Raw genomic sequence first — 13,971 nt, 5'->3', positions numbered from 1 at the left:
TTTAAGTCGTTGACGTGCTGGCTTATACCCAAACAAAGGATGAGCTGGAGATGTCGCTGCCTTGGTCTTTTCACTATTGGCTGCTACTTCCCGACGGATGTCAGGTGGTGCAATGCCGGCTAGATGGTGTAATTTCTCTAGTGGTGTAGGGCGCAGACACCCCGTGATAATGCAGCATGTCTCATTAAGAGCCACATCCACTGTTTTAGTGTGGTGAGATGTGTTCCACACTGGGCATGCATACTCAGCAGCAGAGTAGCATAGTGCAAGGGCAGATGTCTTCACTGTGTCTGATTGTGATCCCCAGGTTGTGCCAGTCAGCTTTCGTATGATATTTTTTCTAGTGCCCACTTTTTGCTTGATATTCAGGCAGTGCTTCTTGTAGGTCAGAGCACAGTCCAGGGTGACTCCCAGGTATTTGGGTGTGCTGCAGTGAATTAGTTCCATAGTGTAGATGCATTTGTAGTCTTTTAACTTCTACAACTTTGGACCTCTAGCTTTGCTTGTCTTCTTATGTCTCAGGTCTGTTCCATTTTTATCATTTTCTCACTGTTCCTATTGAGCCGAAGGAAGCATTCCCTACACGCTGCAGAAAGATGGTGGGAGACCACCTTATTCTTTTCAGGTCCAGATGATGAGTTATAAAAGAGCAAGCAGGCTCCTACTGAAATTGCATATAAACAGCCTGCTGCTAACATCACATCCTTTTGCTATAGGAAATCTCCCACCAGCTTTGCAGAGTTACCATCTGCTGCTTTCTCCATGATTCTATACGTGATCATTCCCAAATGGTTCTGTAGATTTGACGATGGATTCATCTAAAACATTTTAAAACGTAGAGCCCATATGTTGACATCTTTAGTTATGGGATTGAGATTTATGGGGTTCCGTTTCTTATCAGTTGCAGTCTAGGTCACACAAGGTGTCAAAATATGCAACCTTCTGGGAGAGCATGCTACAGATTGCAAATCTTGACAGTTCATGCAATATGTCATTTGCATGATCACAGCAGGGGTTGGAGTATATCATTTGATCCAGCGTTTCTCAACCTGGGGGTCAGGGGTTGCAAGGGGTTTTTAGAGGGGTCACCACCGGAAAACACATATTTCTGATGGTCTTAGAAATCCTTTGGCAGAGAAAGCTGAAGATCTCTCCACCTACCCTTCTCTTCCTTTTTGGAAACAGACAGGGAATCCTCCCACCAAAAGCCCTCTTGCGTTGTGATTGGCCAGCCCCCCCCCCCCCAACCCCAGCAGTATTCAGTGTTAGCCATGCTGGTAGTATGCCAAGTTTGGTGCAGATCCATTGTGGGCTGGATTCCGAATGCTCTTTGATTGTAGGTGAACTATAAATCCCAGCAAGTACAACTTCCAAATGTCAAGGTCTATTTCCACCAGTGTTCACATTTGGGCATATTGAGGATTGGTTCCAAGTTTGGTCCAGATCCATCATTTTTTGAGTCCACAGTGTTCTCTGGAGGTAGGTGAACCACAACTCCAAAATTCAAGGTCAATGCCTACCAAACTCTTCCAGTATTTTCTGTTGGTCGTGGGAGTTCTGTGTGCCAAGTTTGGTTCAATTTTATTGTTGGTGGAGTTCAGAATGCTCTTTGATTGTGGGTGAACTATAAATCCCAGCAGCTACAACTTCCAAATGTCAAGGTCTATTTTCCCCAAACTCCACCAATGTTCACATTTGGGCATATTGAGGATTGGTGCCAAGTTTGGTCCAGATCCATCATTGTTTGAGTCCACAGTGTTCTCTGGAGGTAGGTGAACCACAACTCCAAAATTCAAGGTCAATGCCCACCAAACTATTCCAGTATTTTCTGTTGGTCATGTGAGTTCTGTGTGCCAAGTTTGGTTTAATTTCATTGGTAGTGGAGTTCAGAATGCTCTTGGATTGTAGGTGAACTATAAATCCCAGCAACTACAACTCCCTAATAACGAAATTAATCCCCCTCAACCCTACCAGTATTCAAATTTGGGTGTATGGGGTATTTGTGCCAAATCTGGTCTAGTGAATGAAAATACATCCTGCATATCAGATATTTACATTACAATTCATAACCGTAGCAACGAAAATCATGTTATGGTTGAGGGTCACCACAACATGAGGAACTGTATTGAGAGGTCACAGCATTAGGAAGGTTGAGATACCCAAAACTATAACTTTCCTAACTTTGAAGAGATGCACTCCATTAACTCCTTTTCACCTTCCTGTGTGGCAAATGACATTACAGTAGCTCAAATATCTCAGTTGTGGGTTTCAATGTCCTTTATCCATCCTGCTTTCTTGACCATAGAGAATTCCTTCTCCTTTTAAGTTCACATTTACATATGCATTCTAAGGTACATGACTGGGAGTTAGTCATAATGTGTACATAATATTGGCTTAGACTTTAAGCCTTAGAGCTAGAAGAGTTAGTGTGCTGGACTTTGGTCAGAGGTCAAATCTCTGTTCAACCAGGAAGCTGGCTTGGTGCTTTTCAGCAGATTGTCATTATGAAGATACAATTAGGAAAACCCACATGTAGTATCCCAAAATACAGTTGCTGAAGCAGAGCTGGAAAGCTGTTTTTAAAAGCTGTTGCTGTTAAATACGGTAAAGTTGTTGTTCTTTATTTAACTTATAACTATCTTATGGATGAGAGACCTCCAAGAGATTCCACTGTCAGCATCCCTGCTTTAAGTCTTGCAAACCCATCATTGCCTTTACTGAATCAATTCAATTCTAATGTAGTCTTCCCCTCTTCTTAGTTCACTGAGTATTATAACTCGAGTAGGTCTTATCTGAAATGCTTCCAACCAGAAGTATGTTTGCATTTTGAAATACCTGTATTTACATATATATAAATAATGAGATATTTTGGAGATGGAACACAAGTCTAAACACAAAATCCATGTATGTTTAGGATACACCCACCTTATACACATAGCCTGAAGTTGATTATATACACGGCATTTGTAATATTTGTAATAATTTTATGCATGTAACAAGGTGTGTGTACATTGAACCATCGGAAAGCAATCTGCCACCCATGTGGATGATTTGGGAGCATTTTGGAATTTGGATAAGGGATATTTGACCTATATTGTCTTTTCCAATAAATCATTTTCTTTCACAGTATGTTCAAGGTAACCCTAAGGAGTTCTGGGTTTGAAAATGTATAACTGCCTCAAGATCACCCAGTGGCTTTCTATGGTTGAGTGGAGAATCGGACTCAGGTATCCAGAGCCAGGGTCCAATGTTCAAAACACTATATCTGTCATGCCTCTGCAAGAACTCTCATTGTTTACCCCTATTTTGGCCCCTTTTTTAGTTAGAGAGGATTAGCATTGTATGTGTAGTTCTGTATAGTTAGAGGGGATTAGCATTGTATGTATAAGTCTAGATAGCCTCTTTCCCTTTAAAGCCTCCCTCGCCCTGCCCTTTTAAGGATCCCTTCAGGGGTGGAACTTCAGGCAAGGCACTTCAGGTTCTTGGAAAAGTAAGCTTTTTCATGATTGGAAGGTGGAGAGAGAGAAAGGCCGGAAGATCTACAAATAGCACATCCAGTCGGAGCTGAATTCAAGTCCAGTCAGAGTTAAATATGAGACCATCTTAGAAACAGTTGAACACCATACAAGAAAGAGACAATAAGAAAAAATAAAGATTCAAAAGCCTCAGTTTGGCCAGAACTGTGTCTAATATATCTCAAAGACGTTACCTCTCCTCATAAAGACTTTGTAGTGAGACTCAGGAGAAGTGAAAGTATAAAATTCTTATCAGTTAATACATTCATATTTGATTCAACTATATAGTCTCCGATCTGCTCCCTGCACAGCCAGTTCACCTTCCAAGTAGTTAAGATAGGGGCAGGATTGTGCTGGGTTAATGTTCAATTCAGAAAATGTCTGAATTAGAAAGGAAGAAAATTTCCCTGAACTCTTATCAAAGCTTAAGAAAAATGGATAAAAACACATCTGATCTGGATTTGCAAAAGAGGGATGTCTGTAGAGATATATAAGAGTTAAATAGGATTGCCAGTGATGAGTAGTGGTTTGAGTGTTGAACTGTGACTCTGGAGACAAAGTTTCAAATTGCCACTTCAGCATGGCAATCCACTGGGTAATCTTGGGCAAGTTGCAATTTTTCAGTCTCAGAGCAAGGGAAAATCAAGGCCTCTCTGAACGAATCTTGCCAAGAAAATCTTTTGAGTTGCTATAATGACTTGAATGTGGACAACAAGTTGCATAAGACATTCAAACAAAGGGATAGGAACTCTGTTGTGATTAGAATCATAGAATTATAGATTTGGAAGAGACCTCAGAGCCATCCAGTCCAACCCGCTGCCAAGAAGCAGGAAAATTGCATTCAAAGCACCTCTAACAGATGGCCATCCAGCCTCCATTTAAAAGCCTCCAAAGAAGGAGCCTCCACCACTCTGGTGGCAGAGAGTTCCACTGCTGAACAGCTCTTACAGTTAGAAAGTTCTTCCTAATGTTCAGATAGAATCTTCTTTATTGTAGTTTGAAGCCATTGTTCCGCGTCCTAGTCTCCAGGCCAGCAGAAAACAAGCTGGCTCCCTCCTCCCTATGACTTCCTCTCACATACTTATACATGTCTCCTCTCAGCCTTCTCTTCTTCAGGCTAAACATGCTCAGCTCTTTAAGCTGCTCCTCATAGGGCTTGTTCTCCAGACCCTTGATCATTTTAGTCACCCCCCTCTGGACACATTCCAGCTTGTCAACATCTCCCTTAAATTGCGGTGCTCAGAATTGGACACAGTGTGATTCTAGATGTGGTCTAACCAAAGCAGAATAGAGGGGAAGCATGACTTCCCTGGATCTAGACACTAGACTCCTATTGATGCGGGAAAAAAAATCCCATTGGCTTTTATTGCCACTGCATGACATTGTTGGCTCATGTTTAACTTCTTGATTTCAAGATCGTTTTCACACGTACTGCTCTCGAGTCATGCGTCCCCCATTCTGTATCTTAAATTGTATGTATCCTTTTGTCTCTGCTGGATATCCAAAACCTGGAAAAAGGTATCCATGCACATTGGGAGTGGGCTAATGGAAAAGTTTTGCAAGAGCTATAGCTTCTGTTCCCCAAAGAGTTGAAAATTATGCCACTCTTGAAGTTGATATCTTGAGAAGAAGGGAAAAGTGTGAACGTGTATGGGAGAGTTTTCCCACCAGAGATTAATCTTCTGCTGACTTGCAAGGGATTTATCTGTTAACTGCTTTACAAGGTCTCTCAAGATAGCAGCAAATTGCTATACTGAAAACTCACAATAAAACTCTCAAATAGACCTAATAAAGTCAGCCTTCGACAACAGGCCTAATAAAGGCAGAAGCCAAGTCAAAATAATGATAGCAGCACCCCAAGTAACATCTTGCCTACACAGGAGAAGGCCTGAACAATCAAAGGAAAAATTAGCTACCAAGAATACTGGTTCTGCATCTTATATTGATAGTTGGTGACAGAATCTATGCAGCAACTCTGAACATAATTCAGCATCTCTTCTGCCCAAAAAATGGCCACAGGCAGGTGTCCATGGATGAGGACCAACTCTGCATTTCATTTAAAAGTGGATGTCTTTGTTGGGCCCTTTTGTCAGGTGCCTGGAGAAAACTTCAAAGGGTTGGGCATTTGATTAAAAAGTGAACCGCTATTACAAACCCTGTCATTTTTAAAAAGTGGTTTTACATAATGGCCCTCTTGGATCCCTGAGGGTTTTCATGTGTACAGCCAAGGCTTACAACGCAAACAAACAAACAAGCGTTCGGTATTCCTCCAGAGGCTATTATGGCTGCCAAGGGCAAAAACTGAGCAGAGCTGTTTTGCATGCGCTGGAGGGGTACACACAGAGAAAGATGCTTCACCGAGTCACACAGCGACACATGCTCCTTCCTGGCTGCCATCTGATCTCGCCCTCATCCCATCCATCTGTTTGCTGATCACACTGCAGCTAAATTAATTCTTTCAGCTTTTTTTCTCTTGGCAAGGATACTGGACCCTTGGCTTTCTGCGGGAAGCACGTCTGGGTAAAAAATGGTTTGATCAAAATGCAGCCCGCACTGTATATTTTGCAACACAAAATCCCTGGCATATATATATCTGTGCTGCACTTTTGTTGATAGTCAAATGTGAAAAATTACTTGGGGCAATCCAGGGTTCAGGATTACAAAGAACTTGCATCAGTCATAGTGCCATCCTGTTGCAGTTCGTTGTCATTAAGTTGACTTTTATTTATTGTGACCCTATGACCTCCAAGTCACCCTGTTATCAACAGCTCTGCTCAAGTTTTGGCTTCCTTGTTGGACTCTATCTTTCTGAGATGCCATTGGTTTGGATGACACGTATGCATTCTGAATTAGAGAGTTCCTTTTGTGGCATCATTACTGTTGGTGCTCACCAATGCTTCCTCTTCATCTTGGAAAGAAGTGACGAGCGGAGTGCCGCAGGGTTCCATCCTGGGCCCGGTCCCGTTCAACATCTTTATTAATGACTTAGATGAAGGGCTAGAAGGCAGGATCATCAAGTTTGCAGATGACACCAAATTGGGAGGGATAGCCAATAGTCCAGAGGACAGGAGCAGAATTCAAAACGATCTTGACAGATTAGAGAGATGGGCCAAAACTAACAAAATGAAGTTCAACGGGGACAAATGCAAGATACTCCACTTTGGCAGGAAAAACGAAATGCAAAGATACAGAATGGGGGACAATGCCTGGCTCGAGAGCAGGACGTGTGAAAAAGATCTTGGAGTCCTCGTGGACAACAAGTTAAACATGAGCCAACAATGTGATGTGACAGCAAAAAAAGCCAATGGGATTTTGGCCTGCATCAATAGGAGCATAGTGTCTAGATCTAAGGAAGTAATGCTACCCCTCTATTCTGCTTTGGTTAGACCACACCTGGAATATTGTGTCCAATTCTGGGCACCACAATTGAAGAGAGATATTGACAAACTGGAATGTGTCCAGAGGAGGGCGACTAAAATGATCAAGGGTCTGGAGAACAAGCCCTATGAGGAGTGGCTTAAGGAGCTGGGCATGTTTAGCCTGAAGAAGAGAAGGCTGAGAGGAGATATGATAGCCATGTATAAATATGTGAGAGGAAGCCACAGGGAGGAGGGAACAAGCTTGTTCTCTGCTTCCCTGGAGACTAGGACATGAAACAATGGTTTCAAACTACAAGAAAGGAGATTCCATCTGAACATGAGGAAGGACTTTCTGACTGTGAGAGCTGCTCAGCAGTGTAACTCTCTGCCCTGGAGTGTGGTGGAGGCTCCTTCTTTGGAAGCTTTTAAACAGAGGCTGGATGGCCATCTATCAGGGGTGATTTGAATGCAATGTTTCTTCTTCTTGGCAGGGGGTTGGACTGGATCGCCCATGAGGTCTCTTCCAATTCTTTGATTCTATGATTCTATGGTGTCACCCAATGCAACAGCTCATGTTGTCATCCCCATGGAGCTCCTCCTGTACCAAATAAGAGTTTAATATTGTTAATAAAACACCAGAAAAATTGACAATATCAATTACTATTAAAAATGAGCAGCATCTAAAGCAGCAGTTCTAAAACTTCCTAATGCCACAACCCCTTAATACAGTTCCTCATGTTGTGGTGACGTCCAACCATAAAATTGGCATATGGGGGTTGTAGTTTACCCACATCCAAAGAGCACTGAACCCAGCTAATGATGGAACTGGAGCAAATTTGGCACACAGACCCAACATGGCCAACTGTAAATACTGGTGGGATTTGCGGAGGATTGACCCACTAATTTGGGAGTTGTAGTTCACCCACACCCTTATGCCTTTTTCTAATGGGAGCATTAATTTAAAAAAACAAAACAAAAGGAAAGACTGACGTTTTTCTAATAAATAGCATTACAAATTACCTAAGCTGCTTCTTCTGCTCCTCCTCCTCCTGATGCTGCTGGGCCATTCTCAGTCCCGCATTGCATGGGCACTTTTCCCCCTGCCTTGAAGGGACTTGCCTGATGCAAGACTCCCTCCAGCCTTGCACGCTCTACCTTGCCTGAGCATGCACACCACAATGCCATGCACTGAGCACACCTGCTCTCCCCTTCGCACTTAAAGTTTCAGAAACAGCCCTTCCCTTGGCTGAGAGGCCAGGTGAGAGGCTGGCCAATCACAGCATAGGAGGGTTTTTGGTGCTTGGATTTGCCGCCTGTTTCCAAAAAGGAAGAGAAGAACAGGAGGAGAGATCTTCAGCCGTCTCTGCCAAAGGAGTTCCTAAGACCATCAGAAATATGTGTTTCCTGGTGGTCTTTGGTGACCTCTCTGAACCCCCCAGGACTCCCTCCAGAGTCTCAAACTCCAGGTTGAAAAATGCTGATCTAATGCAACAGTGCATGCTTCATGTGCATGCAGACAAAAATCGCATTATTTGAAGTATAATTGTAATGACAGCTCTGGCCAGAAAGCAGAAGGTTCATGAAATAGATCAGCATAGAACTTTAGCGTTGTGGTTATACTGACACATGGTACGCAAGTTGAACTTAACGGGAAAATGTTTTTGTGGTTATATCTAACCACAGCAGGGGCTTTGAAATAGGGGGTCCCTGTAGGGTCGATGGAAAGCTACCCGAAGGCCTGGTCCCATAACCACGTTTTTAATTTTCCCTATCCCATTACTTTGCAAATTTTCTCCTGAAGGCGAGGAGGGACGCTGCTGACCTAATTTTGCTGGGGAGGGAGTTCCACAAGTGGGGGGCTACCACCGAGAAGGCCCTGTCCTTCATCCCCACCAAGCGTATTTGCACCAAAGGCGGGGCTGAGAGCAGGGCCTCCCCAGAAGATCTTAAATTTCGAGGTGGAATGTAGAGGGAGATACGTTCAGACAGGTAAGCTGGCCTGGAGCCGTATAGGGCATTTTAGGTCAAAACCAGCACTTTGAATTGAGCTCGGAATTGGACCGGCAGCCGGTGGAGCTGACATAACAGAGGGATGGTATGTTCTCTCTATGACGCTCCAGTGAGTAGCCGAACTGCCGCCTGTTGGACTAATTGAAGTTTCCGAGCAGTCTTCAAAGGCAGCCCCAAGTGGAGCGCGTTGCAGTAATCTATTTGGGATGTAACCAAAGCGTGGACCACCGTGGCTAGATCAGGCTTTCCAAGGTATGGGCGCAGCTGGCGCACAAGTTTTAATTGTGCAAAAGCTCTCCCGGCCACCGCCGAGACCTGGGGTTCCATGCTCAGAGATGAGTCCAGGATAGGTCACACATGCTCTTAGTCCTGCTATGTACAAACGGTTGTGTAACATGATGTTGCTGAACGCCAGCAAATTATTTTGCCACTACATTCTGAGAAGGGGTTTGTGGTTTTCACCCACCTGGTAAAGTGATCCATGGAACAAAAAAAGGTTAAGAGCCTCTGGACTATTTTTCTGCTGAATAGACAGTCATTTTGGTGTCACCTGGTGTGGTTTGTACTTCCCACACCGCTCCTTAGTGACGACACTGCTCACAACTATGCTAAGGAATACATCATTGGGAACAAATGACATCTTCTTGGCCTCACCCAGAGTTGGTCTCTGCTACTTTCAACGTGGACAGTCTGTTTCAGTGAGATGATGGTTCAGTGTCTCTTATATAAAAGTGGCGTATTCAGCAGGTAGTCTACTTCAAGAAATGCCCAGCCACTTGGGTGGTAAATTATACACTAACCTTACTGTGATATGCATGACATTTTAAAAATCCTACTGAGAAGATTTCATTGTTCTATTCCTTCACCCAAGGGAGGAAGTACAATATGACTCTGTATCTGCAATGGCTGTGTCAACCAGATTTTGCGTGAATATGCAAAATGTATTGAAATGAAAGACCTCCCCAGAGCAACAATCCTATAAAGACATGCTGGAAGACCTAGAAAATACTGAGAGATGACATATTCTGATGGTTATGGATAACTAAGCCATGGATACTAGTCCTGAATATATGGAGGGGGGGGGGGTTACCGTAAAGAATTATACTTCTTAGCAGACCATATAGCGCAGTGTTTCTCAACCTTCTTAATGCCATGACCCGTTAATACAGTTCCTCATGTTGTGGTGACCACCCAACCATAAAATTATTTTCATTGCTACTTCATAACTGTAATTTTGCTGCTGTTATGAATCGTTATGTAAATACCTGATATGCAGGATGTATTTTCATTCACTGGGCCAAATTTGGCACAAATACCCAATACACCCAGGTTTGAGTACTGGTGGGTTTGGGGGAAAATAGAACTTGACATTTGTAGTTGCTGGGATTTATAGTTCACCTACAATCAAAGAGCATTCTGAACTCCACCAGCAATGACATTGAATCAAACTTGGCACACAGAACTCCCATGACCAACAGAAAATACTGGAAGGGTTTGGTGAGCATTGACCTTGAGTTTTAGAGTTGTAGTTCACCTATATCCAGAGAGCACTGTGGACTCAAACAATGATGGACTGGAGCAAACGTGGCACGAATATTCAATATGTCCAAAGGTCAACACTGGTGGAGTTTGGGGAAACTAGACCTTGACATTTGGGAGTTGTAGTTGTTGGGATTTATAGCTCACCTACAATCAAAGAGCATTCTGAACCCCACCAACAATATAATTGGACCAAACTTCCCACATAGAACCCACATGACTTACAGAAAATATTGTGCTTTCCATGGTCTTTGGCGACCCCTCTGATACTCCCTCATGACCCCCAAGTTGAGAAAAGCTGATCTAGGACAAAGCTACCTATTGTGTGAGAATTCCTGGTATAACTTTCTTTGTCAAAAAGCAGCCATGGAAATGGGATGATAAAGTCCACTTTAAGTCCCATTTGGGGAGATAAAGTGGGGTATAAATAATAAATGAATGAATGATTGAATGAATGAATAAAGGTTGGGGTAATATTTTAAAGAGAGAGGCTGAATCAACTCCCCCCACACCATGGTCCTGATCTAAACTGATCTTCTAGAGCTGCTCTTAAACATGGATCAGATTGAATATGAAGGTGGGTAATAAGTTCATTATTTTATATTATACTAGCCGTCCCCTGCCATGTGTTGCTGTGACTCACATGGGGGTTCTGTGTGGGAGGTTTGGCCCAATTCTATCAGTGGTGGGGTTCAGAATGCTCTTTGACTGTAGGTAAACTATAAATCCCAGCAACTACATCTCCCAAATGTCAGGATTCTATTTCCCCCAAACTCCACCAGTGTTCACATTTGGGCATATTGAGTATTCGTGTAGAGTTTGGTCCAGATCCATCATTGTTTGAGTCCACAGTGATCTCTGGATGTAGGTGAACTACAACTCCAAAATGAAAGGACACTGCCCACTAAACCTTTCTAGTGTTTCCTGTTAGTCATGGGGGTTCTGTGTGCCAAGTTTGGTTCAATTCCATCGTTGATGGGGTTCAGATTGCTCTTTGATTGTAGGTGAACTATAAATCCCAGCAACTACAACTCCCAAATGACAAAAAATCAATTTTTTGAGTGAAAGACATACATTGGGTTATTAGGTGTCTTGTGTCCAAATTTGGTGTCAATTCGTCCAGTGGTTTTTGAGTTCTGTTAATCCCACAAACGAACTTTACATTTTTATTTATATAGATTGGAATGGTTTCCCCTCTGAGGCTTATAGCAAAGTTAGAGAAAGCATGCCATGGTCATGCTGGCTGTGTATTCTGGGAGCTCTAGTCCAAAACAGTAGCACTTCCAACCTTGGAGAGTTAGCCATTTGGATCAGGACCATTGTTCTGGAGAAGAAAGTACAATCTTCTCTCCTCGCTTCTGTTTTTTGAGGATAGCAATTACATTGGCCATTCCGATTGTGGAAGCCCAACGTAGCATATATTGTTTGGTCTTGAATTGTTTGGCTGAATATTTATATTCTTGGCCCACATCCTTGATTTGTCATGCTGGACACTCACATTCTAATCGCATTCCAATTCTACTACAATGTGGAACCAAATGGTCAGAAGGCATCTTTGCCTTTGGACATTCTTTCACTTTCCATAAATGTAATCTTTTTGAAATGGAATGGGGACTGTATGATTGATTCTTACTTGGCATGCTAAGGAGCCTCAGGACCTGGGAATGTAATACTAGAAGAAATAGAGGAAGAATCCATATCCCTAAACCAGCCCTGTTGAAATCCAGTAGCATACACAACAGTGGTGCAGTGGGTTAAAGCACTGAGCTGTCAAAGCACTGAGCTGCTGAGCTTGTTGACCAAAAGGTTGCAGGTTCGATTCCAGGGAGCGGCGTGAGCTTCCGCTGTCAGCCCTAGCTTCTGCTAACCTAGCATTTCGAAAACATGCAAATGTGAGTAGATCAATAGGTACCGCTCCGGCGGGAAGGTAACGGCGCTCCATGCAGTCATGCTGGCCACATGACCTTGGAGGTGTCTATGGACAAAGCTGGCTCTTTGGCTTAGAAATGGAGATGAGCACCACACCCCAGAGTCAGACATGACTGGACTTAATGTCAGGGGACAACCTTTAACCTACACAACAGTCTCATGTAGGACACTTTTCAAGTATTTTTTTAAATTTAAAGCTCTTGAGTTCTGTAAACTGAGAACCATAGACTCATAGAAAAGGGTCTCAAGTATCATCCAGCCTAGTGGTTCTCAATCTGGGGGTCAGGATCACTGGGGGGGAGGAGATAATGGGGAGGGGGTGTCAGAGGAGTCCCCAAAGTCCATCAGATAACACAGTATTTTCTGTTGGTCATGGGGGTTCTGTGTGGGAAGTTTGGCCCATTTCTTTCATTGGTGGGATTCAGAATGTTTTTTATTGTAGGTGAACTATACATCCCAGCAACTACAACTCCCAAATGCCTTGGCATTTGGGAGTTGTAGTCTATTTTCCCCAAACTCCACCCATTGTGCCGATCACTGCTGGGACCACCTTTCCTAGCTTGTGTCAGAGTCGTCACCACCACCACCACCACCACCACCACCTTCTTCTTCTTCTTCCTCCTCCTCCTCTTCTTCTTTTTCTTCTTCTTATTTATGTATACCCTGCTTTATCTCCCGCAGGAGACTCAAAGCAGCATAGTGGTGTTAGCCACAGAGTTTCTTCCCTTTTTCTGTGACTGACTAACCAGATTTATAGCCAGGTTCCTTTAAACAAATCTGCGAGTCATAACAATAAAGTGCAATTAAACGATGCATATAATTTGTGGTTTGTGGTGCATTTTTTTGTGCAAATTGCCTACCCGGTTTGTTATTAAACAAGTAATCATAGGGGGAGAAGAATCGCATCCTCTACTTGCTAACAGGAATCTTTCCTTAAATGCTGGCTTTGTAAGATAATCAAGGCTTCCCACATCAGTTAGAATGTAATTGTATTTCCACTTGCATTATTTAATACATGTGGCAGGGATGATCTTGCTACTGATGTCAACTGTGATATGGTACTGTCCCGACACGCAACAGAGATCTTAACTTAATTAGAAAAGGGCCCCATAGTACACAAGAGAGAAAGTACAGCCCCAAACACTGGCTAATTTGGACTAATTCAACAGTAGTCCAAAACAAGGAATATTTCCAACTTCTGCAAAACACCGTAGCAGAATTTCCGACTGGAGGTACATAAACACTATTATTTGACATCATTTTAACTTCTGGAGTTTAGTGCTGTGGAAACATGGGAGTTATAGTTTCATAGAATCTTAGAGTTGGAAAAGCCCACAAGGGCCATCCAGCTTAACCCCATGCAGGAACACACAATCAAAGCACCCCTAACAGATGGCCATCCAGCCTCTGCTTAAAAACCTCCAGAAAAGGAGACTCCAATGCATTTCCCAGGCTAACTGAACAATCAAGTTCTTCCTAACCAACACCTTGTAAAACTACAACTTCCATTTTTGTGTGTGTCAGAAGCAATTTGAGAAACTGCAAGTTGCTTCTGGTGTGAGAGAATTGGCTTTTTGCAAGGACGTTGCCCAGGGGACTCCCAGATGTTTTGATATTTT

Source organism: Anolis sagrei, chromosome 5 (genome assembly GCF_037176765.1).
Source record: "Anolis sagrei isolate rAnoSag1 chromosome 5, rAnoSag1.mat, whole genome shotgun sequence".
NCBI classification, from domain to species: domain Eukaryota; kingdom Metazoa; phylum Chordata; class Lepidosauria; order Squamata; family Dactyloidae; genus Anolis; species Anolis sagrei.
Note: the sequence above shows the minus strand (reverse complement) of the source record.